The 8,816-nt window shown below is 45.2% G+C and overlaps 1 long non-coding RNA gene across 1 annotated transcript in view; it reads right to left on the bottom strand.

The window, feature by feature from the left end:
* The window catches only part of LOC113457343, an 11,087-nt gene extending 3,449 nt beyond the window's left edge, over window positions 1-7,638 (bottom strand). The window contains exon 1 of the long non-coding RNA XR_003377934.1: window positions 7,329-7,638. This is a non-coding gene — a long non-coding RNA (uncharacterized LOC113457343). The remainder of the gene's footprint in view (window positions 1-7,328) is intronic.
* Between the last annotated feature and the right edge of the window lie 1,178 nt (window positions 7,639-8,816).

Below are 8,816 nucleotides of genomic sequence, written 5' to 3'. Positions count from 1 at the left end.
AGGGGCTGGAGAGATGGCTCAGTGGTTAAGAGCATTGCCTGCTCTTCCAAAGGACCTGAGTTCGATTCCCAGCAACCACATGGTGGCTCACAACCATCTATAAAGAGGTCTGGCGCCCTCTTCTGGCCTTCAGGAATACACACAGACAGAAAATTGTATACATAATAAATAAAAAATATTAAAAAAAATCTTTTTATAAAAAAAAAAGAAAGAAATTTATGCCTCCAATCAAAAGATAAAAAATACCAAATATCCTGGAAACAAAAAGGAAAATTAAATTTATATTGCCTGGCTTGATGAAACAAGCGTCCAAATAACAAAGCAAGACCCCCCCCCCAAAAAAAAAAAAACTCGGGGAAAAATGACTTCACCAAGATCCACCCTGACAAGGGAGGATAACAGTACTTGCTAGTTTGTTTGTTTGTTTTCTGTTTTAGATACCCCTTCCTGAATGGTAAAACTGTTCCCCACCTAGATTAAAACAACTCAAATACTAGCTTAAAAACCTCCTCCAGGAACTAGTCCCATTATTTGGGATCCCCCTAACAATGGGGCCCAACAATGGCCTGGCTTTCATTGACAAAAAAAAAAAAAAGAAAAAAAAGAAAAAAAAAAGAAAAAAATCTCTCAATTAATAGCCAAAGCTTTACACATTGATTGTTGAAAATTTCATTGTGCATACAGACCTCAGAGTCTGGCCAGGTAAGAAGAATACACAGGACATGTGGGGGGAAAAAACTTTTAACAAAACTCTGATTAGTGAAAGGCCCAAACCCTCACCCAGTACACCACTTTGGCAGCCAGCCATGATAGGCTACAGAAAAGACCCAGCAAAATGTAGGACTCTGATTCAGCAGGATGTGCTGAGCCCCCAACCTTGCCCTAATTACTGAGAAGAAACTGCCAGAAGTCCTCCATACGGTAAGGAACCAATCAGAAGTTAGCTGGCGGGCTCTGAAGTGCTGGATAATAATGGAAAGAAATAACCACAACAACAGCCCCCCATGGCTTCCAGGCATAGCAACCTTTCTCCAGCTGCAGTTGACCAATCACCTCAGGACAGGTTTTCCCTGATGAGGTTAGGGCGGGCGTGACCTTTTGGGTACCCAGAGAAAACTGCCATCCTGCCCTGCTCTCTCTCTTGTTCCCACATTATACACCTTGAGGTTGAACGTCTCATTCCTATTCCATGAGTTTTGCCCTTACAATAAAGAATAATAACTGGGGCTAGAGAGATGGCTCAGAGGTTAAGAGCATTGCCTGCTCTTCCACAGGTCCTGAGTTCAATTCCTAGCAACCACATGGTGGCTCACAACCCTCTGTAATGAGACCTGGCGCCCTCTTCTGGCGTGCAGGCACACGCAGCCAGAATACTGTATACATAACAAATAAACATTTTTTTTTTTTGGTTTTTCGAGACAGGGTTTCTCTGTGGCTTTGGAGCCTGTCCTGGCACTAGCTCTGTAGACCAGGCTGGTCTCGAACTCACAGAGATCCGCCTGCCTCTGCCTCCCGAGTGCTGGGATTAAAGGCGTGCGCCACCATCGCCCGGCTCAAATAAACATTTTTTAAAATATTTATTTATTTAGTATGTATACAATATTCTGTCTGTGTGTATGCCTGCAGGCCAGAAGAGGGCACCAGACCCCATTACAGATGGCTGTGAGCCACCATGTGGTTTGCTGGGAATTGAACTCAGGACCTTTGGAAGAGCAGGCAATGCTCTTAACCGCTGAGCCATCTCGCCAGCCCCTAAATAAACATTTTTTAAAAAAAGAATAATAACTGGAATCTTTTGGAGTTATCTTGGGATTATTCGACTCATGTCCTCACCCCTTTTACACATTCAGCTACATCTTCCAGTCCAGAGGTGCGCCAATCCTGAGACTGTCACTATGCTACTTGCAGACCCCATGTGTTCCCCCTTGCTCTATTCCCAATAAATGCCCCCACCCCACTGCGACTCAGAGTGTCTCCTACTCCAGCCTCTGTGTCAGACTGACGGAGGACCCAAGTTAACTCGAAATTTAAAATACTCTTTGATTTTGCATTGGATCTAGTCTCTTGGTGGTTTTTTGGGGAGTCCAGACTCCACACATTTGGGGACTCATTCGAGATCCCCAAAACCGACTACAATCCCCCTCCATTGAATTGTGGGGCACCAACCATAAGGTAACTTTGTTTTGTCGAGGCAAGTTCTGGTCAAGTTCTGGTTTGTTTTTTGTTTGTGGCCATTGCAGCTCTTCTGCAAAACCTGCGTAAGATTCAAGCCGATGTATGGTGGACTGCAGGTTGGGGTGACTGGGAAAGGTTCCATCACCGTGTGGGCAGATTAGAAGATCTGTCAGGAGGGGATTGTATCCACATAGTTCATCTGGAAAGGCTGAGTGGGTCACTACCGTGAACGTGCTTCATTTTCAGATCTGTATTTGGCCACCTAGTTTGGGGTGTGTGTGTGTGTGTGTGTGTGTGTGTGTGTGTGTGTGTGTGTGTGTGTTTCATTGTGTTTATCCCTCTGCTTTGGTGATTTGGACACCCTAAGATCATGGACCAAGCATTTAGTCATCCCGCCCCACTAAAACTGTTCCTTGATAACTTTAGGGACTTCTTTAAGGACTTCAAGGACCATGGACATCGCAATGGGTTGGACAATCTAAAGCCGAGGCACCTGAGAAACCTATGTGAATTAGAATGGCTGGCCTTTAACACCAACTGGCTGCCAGAGGGCACCTTTAATTTGTCTCTTATAGGAAAAACTAAGGATGTCATCTATGAAAGACCAGGGAACTCCAACCAAATACCTACACCTCCACGTAGGGAGCGTTGATCTCGGCTTAAGCCTCTAGTCCTGACTCTACTGCCAAAAGAGCAAGGCCAGCAAACTGGATTTGGGTGAAGTTGTCAAGGCCATGGCAAGACTCACCTGTGGTCCTGGTACAGAAGCTCACTGAAAGATTAAGAACACATTGCCAGGGCTGGAGAGATGGCTCAGTGGTTAAGAGCACTGCTTGCTCTTCCAGAGGTCCTGAGTTCAGTTTCCAGCAACCACATGGTGGCTCACAACCATCTGTAATAAGACCTGGTGCCCTCTTCTGGCTTGCAGAGAGAATACTGAGAATACTGTATACATAATTAATAAATAAAATCTTTAAAAAAAAAAAAAAAAAAAGAACACATTGCCAAGTAGTGGTGGCACACGGCTTTAATCCCAGCACTCAGGAGGCAGAGATGGCGGATCTCTGTGAGTTCAAGGCCACCCTGGTCTACAAGAGCTAGTTCCAGGACAGACTCCAAAAAGCTACAGAGAAACCCTGTGTCTGCATTTAATATTGTAGTAGTTACAGGCATCATTGCGTTAACTACTACTGCTGCAACAGCTGGACTGGCGCGTCACAAGGAAACTCAAACTGCCGAGACTGGCATATGCATTCTACAAAACTATGAACTCAACAAGGTAAAATAGTGAGGTAGTTAATGAAACAGCTGATTTGAGACAGGCTGTTATACTGAGGGATTGCCAGGAGCCATGTCAGAGGAGCAGCAGATGGCAACCGACTTCAGGGGGCTTGCCCACCAGGAAATAGAACCCTGATGGGTGAATCTTGAACAGGCAAGGCCCAAGAGCCTCGGCCACAGAATGTTTCTTGATACTGCTGTGTCTTTGTTTACCACCGACATCTTTCTCTGGAATCAGGCATGGTATGAATGGGTGTGGGGGGATCTCCACTGCCCTGACTAAAGCAACTGGACACTTTTACCTATGGATTATTATGAAGATGATTTCTTCCTAAAATGTACTGTTTAACTGAAGCAATGGTTTTATACAATAATAGTGTTAATTTAAACAGGATTTTGATGATTGGGGGTTTTTAATAAAGATAGTAAGGGATTATGATAAAGGTTGGTTTAGTGAAAAAAATTAACATAGGTAAAGGTAGGATACAATGTTGCCCCTGCCTCTGATAATGCAGAGGCTGGAGAGGATAAAAAGTAGAACAAGGAATTGTCAACACAGCTAACACATGAGTTTCTATTGAGGAGCCATATAGACTATGACTTAGGTTAATGGTTTTCTTAAGAAAAACAATTGAGTCATGATCATCTATCTCATTAGATAAAGAAAAGGCCCTTGACAAAAATACAACACCTCTTCATGATAAAAGTCCTGCAAAGATAAGGAATACAAGGAATATAACTAAACAAAATAAAGACAATTTCTAGCAAACCTAAAACTATTATCAAATTAAATGGAGGGCTGGAGAGATGGCTCAGAGGTTAAGAGCATTGCCTGCTCTTCCAAAGGTCCTGAGTTCAATTCCCAGCAACCACATGGTGGCTCGCAGCCATCTGTAATGGCGTCTGGTGCCCTCCTCTGGCCTGTGGGCATACAAAAAGACAGAATATTGTATACATAATAAATAAATAAATAAACCTAAAAAAAAAAAAGAAGGTGCCCTACAAAAAAAAAATTAAATGGAGGGAAACTCAAAGTTATTTACCTAAAATCAGAAACAAGACAAGGCTGTCCACTCTCTCCATGTCTATTCAATACAGAACTGGAAGTCTTAGCTAGAGCAATAAGACAAATTGGAAAGGAAAAAGTGAAAGTATATTTTTTTACAGATAATGTAATAGTATATGTAAGTGAACCAAAAAGTTCCACAGAGAACATCTATGGTTGATAAACACTTTCAGCAAAGCACCTGGATATACAATTATCTCACAAAAATCAGTAGCTAATGTTAGCATTCAGGCATTACGCTTGCCAGCCCTTAGGTCCTCACTGCAGTCACTAAGAACACTCACAGTGCACAAGCACTTGTGAGTAGTCAAGACTTGCACTGGCCTGCTCTTGGGGACCTGGCAGGATACATCCTCAACTACAGCCGTTCCCTGTGCGCATGCTCTATATTCCCTTGTAGAGGGCGAGACCCGCTCAGCCCCCCACTTTTCTCCCGCACCTCCCAAACCCAGAGGTTGACCTATCGAGCCTTCTTCTACAGAGTCAGCCAGGGCTCCTGGAAGGGGGCGCTGAGGCTAAAGAAATGTTAGAAGGAGAGAAATTGAGACAGAAAACACAGGACAGATAGATTCGGGGGACTGCCAGCTTACTCCAGAGAGCCCCAAGTTTATTTCACAGCCTCATTATACACAAAAGCAGAACACAGCACAGCACAGTAAGTCAGTATCTGACCACAAGACCATTCCTGTCCTTGCTCAAGCAGTTTCTTCTATTTGAATGTGCCCTAAGGTTTGGCATCAGCAGTATTCTTTCTACTGGATAGTGTGTTCTTTTCTCATGGGCAAAATGCTCTTTCCCATGGGCTTAATCAGAACTGTCTCACAGCAAGTAGAGTAAGCAAGCTTGAACTCAAATGACTTTTAAGTCAAAACTGACTCTAGATGGAAACCGAATCACAGGTGAGCTCCCATATTGACTGCGCCCCTTCCCCTCCCCCGCCAATAAACCTCCCACGTGAGTTCTGTCTATGGTGTAACTTTCCTTCCCACCACTACCACCACTTCAGCTGCCAAAACAGTTCTCCTCAGTACAAACCACAAAAGAACTCCGGGGAAAAAAACAGGGAAATAACACCATTCAAAATTGCTCAGATTATACAAACTATTTTGGGGTAACATTAACCAACCAAGCGAAAAACTTTTTTGACAAAACTTCAAGTCTTGGGCTGGAGAAATGGCTCCGCGGTTAAGAGCACTGACTGCTCTTCCAGAGTCCTGAGTTCAATTCCCAGCAACCACATGGTGGCTCACAACCATCTGTAATGAGATCTGGTGCCCTATTCTGGCCTGCAGGCAGGATACTGTATAAATAAATAAATCTTAAAAAAAACTTCAAATCTTTGAAGAAACTGAAGACAGCTCTCCCAAGCTCATAGATTAATAGGACTAACTTAGTAAAAATGGCAATCCTACCAAAAGCAACCTACACTTTCAATGTAATTCCCATCAAAATCCCAACACAGTTCTTTACAGACCTCAAAAGGACAATCCTCAACTTCAAATAGAAAAATAAAACACCCATATAGCTAAAGCAATCCTGACGAATAAAAGAACCTGCTGGAGTTCCAGACTGCATGTGTGCTACAGATGCATGGTTATAAAACCACACGGTATCAGCGTAACAACACACATGGGTCAATGCAATCAAACTGAAGACCCCAGACATGAATCCACATGCCTATGAACATCTGGGTTATTATAAAGAAGCCAAAAATACACACTAGAGAAAAAACAGCATCTTCAACAAATGGTGCTGGTCAAAATGGATGTAGAAGAATGCAAACAGATCTATACTCATCGTCCTGTACAGAACTCACGCCCACGTGTGTAAGAGACTGTATGACCCTGTGTAAAATGTTAGCTGCTGAGTACTGCAGGCTCATACACACGCCACAGCCGAACGCTCGGTGTCTCAATCCTGTCACCTGACTAAACTGGGACAACCAGGTCTCTACGAACCAACATGAGAGAGTTGCCCAATCGGAAATTTCAGTGGCTCAAGGTAACCTCCCCAAATTGTGCACCCACAGATTTGGTTTTCCATGAAGTAACGAACTGGGAAAGTAAACAGAAAGACACTCCCCTGCACAATCAGATCCTTCTTTATAACAGAGACACCTGTAGCTCACTGACTCAAGCAACCTCCAGTCTAGCTATGGCCTAGCCTATATTCCCCTGTGGTGTACACAATAAACTATTCCTTCTCTTCTGGTCTCAGTGGAGAAGCTGTGTTCCACACGAACCCTTTTCCTATTAGCCCAATGGACAGCCCACTCTGTGACTCCAGTGGGTAGTTTTAGAAGTATGCGCTGCTAGCCGGGCAGTGGTGGCGCACGCCTGTGATTGCTGCACTCGGCACAGGTAGAGGCACAGGTAGATGGACCTCTGTGAGGTCACTGGCAGCCTGGTCTACAGAGTTCCAGGACAGCCCGAGCTCATTGATTATACAGCACACAGTGACACCGTCTGACTTCAAAACTTAGCATACAACTGCAATAAAGATTGTACTGACTGGAAAACAATAAAGAGATCAACAGAACATGAGAGCAAAGTTAGAAATGGGAACACAATTTGACACATGAGGCCAGGAAACCCAGTAAGTGGGGCCTTACTAACACAGGTCCACCCTGGCCTCTCCACGCAGATGTGTTCATGACACAGACTTTACGCCCTGCACAGAACTAACTGCAGTCGGATCCCACACTTGAATGTTCAGTGCCAAGTGCAGAACTTCTAGAAGACGCTAGAGGAAGCAGGGCTATGAGAGCAAATTTGCCTTCCCTGGTGACAGTAAAAACAGCGCATACCTGCGCCCTGCAACAAACCGCGCGCAAGACGAAAGGGTTCGCGCTTCCCATGCTCTGCGCAGGCGCACCCCAAGAAGCCACGTGATTAGGGTGTCCGCTGATTCTCCGCCTAGCTCCCGGAAGTGGCATAGCCCGAGTGTGATCTCACAGTGTTTGGTGGCCGTTTCCTACAGCTCTGGGAGGACACCATACCGGTTCCCACAGATTCTCCCCGAGAGGGGGCGGCGCCTTTTAGTCACCGTGTCCGGGTTCCGAGCTCCTCCCGCGCTCTTCACAGCGGGTCACAGCCCAACATACGGAACACTAGAATCTCCCTCAGCCCTGGAGCCACCGGAGCCTAAAGCATGGAGGACCGGAAGTACTCGCCCCCATTCTGATTTGCAGTCCATCTAGAGGCCGTCATTCCTGAGTGACAAGGATCTCTCAGCGATAGCGTGCAGTGAAGAGACGCCTCACTGTCGTTCCCAACTGTCCCAGGCCGGCAGAGAACTGGCATTGTATCAGAATTTGCACCTGGACAGCAAAGTCGTCCCTAAACGTTTCCTGCACTCAGTAGGCAATTCTCTATCTGTGCATAGGGTCTCTAGCATATGAAGATCACTAAACAATGTGACGTGGAGCGATCCCCCTGCCTCACAGCTAAAAGAGCTTCCAGTCCACCCAGGTCAAATACAAACCACCTCATTAATGTTCACCGGGCACCAGCAATTTTAATAAAGCACACCTAGGAGTGCTTATTAAGTTGGGGGCTCACACCTCTCTCGGCTGCACACTGCTATCCAAAACACAATTTCCCAGTTTTCTTTGGTGGCACTGGCCCATCATGCTGGCATTTGGGAGATGGAGACAGGACATGGAAAGGTTAAGTCAGCTTGGTCTATGACCTAAAACACAGAAATTAGGGACCCCAAAGGGGCGATGTCCAGAGTGACGACCTGTGATAGGAAAATAAAGATAGAAAGTTATGGAGTGGTAGATACTGTGTAAGCTGGTGGCTCATGCCAAGCAAGTTTATTAAATACAACTCTGGTACACTTTCTGCAGTAGAGAATCAACCAGGGTCGCAGAAACCTAATTCAGCAACGCTGGCAAGAAGACCACAGCTTACCTCAGGCTGAACACATGGTAGTCTTGAGACTACAACCACAGCCCCTCAGGCTAGAGTCTGGTTCCCTCAATCCCTTCCAGACAGTGGCTCAAATACCAGAACAGACTTTGGCCAACATACAGAACTAGTGTTCTCTTGGGCACTTTTATCGGGGGCCTCAGAAAAGGCCTTAGATTGAATTGACTCCCAAAAAGCCCACCTCCAACCTCAACAAACAAAAATATATGAAAATGGAGCATTGCTTTTGTGGAAGAGTTGTATCCTGTGTCCTGCTTTCAGATCGTCCACTGAAGCTCTTTGTTGTTGTTTCTTTGGGGTTTCGGTTTGGATTGGTTTTTCAAGTCAGGGTTTCTCTGTGTAGTCCTGGCTGTCCTGGAACT

This window comes from Microtus ochrogaster, chromosome 22, assembly GCF_000317375.1.
Source record: "Microtus ochrogaster isolate Prairie Vole_2 chromosome 22, MicOch1.0, whole genome shotgun sequence".
Taxonomy (NCBI): Eukaryota; Metazoa; Chordata; class Mammalia; order Rodentia; family Cricetidae; genus Microtus; species Microtus ochrogaster.
The sequence above is the reverse complement of the archived record's forward strand: the minus strand, read 5'-3'. Positions and strand labels throughout refer to the sequence as shown.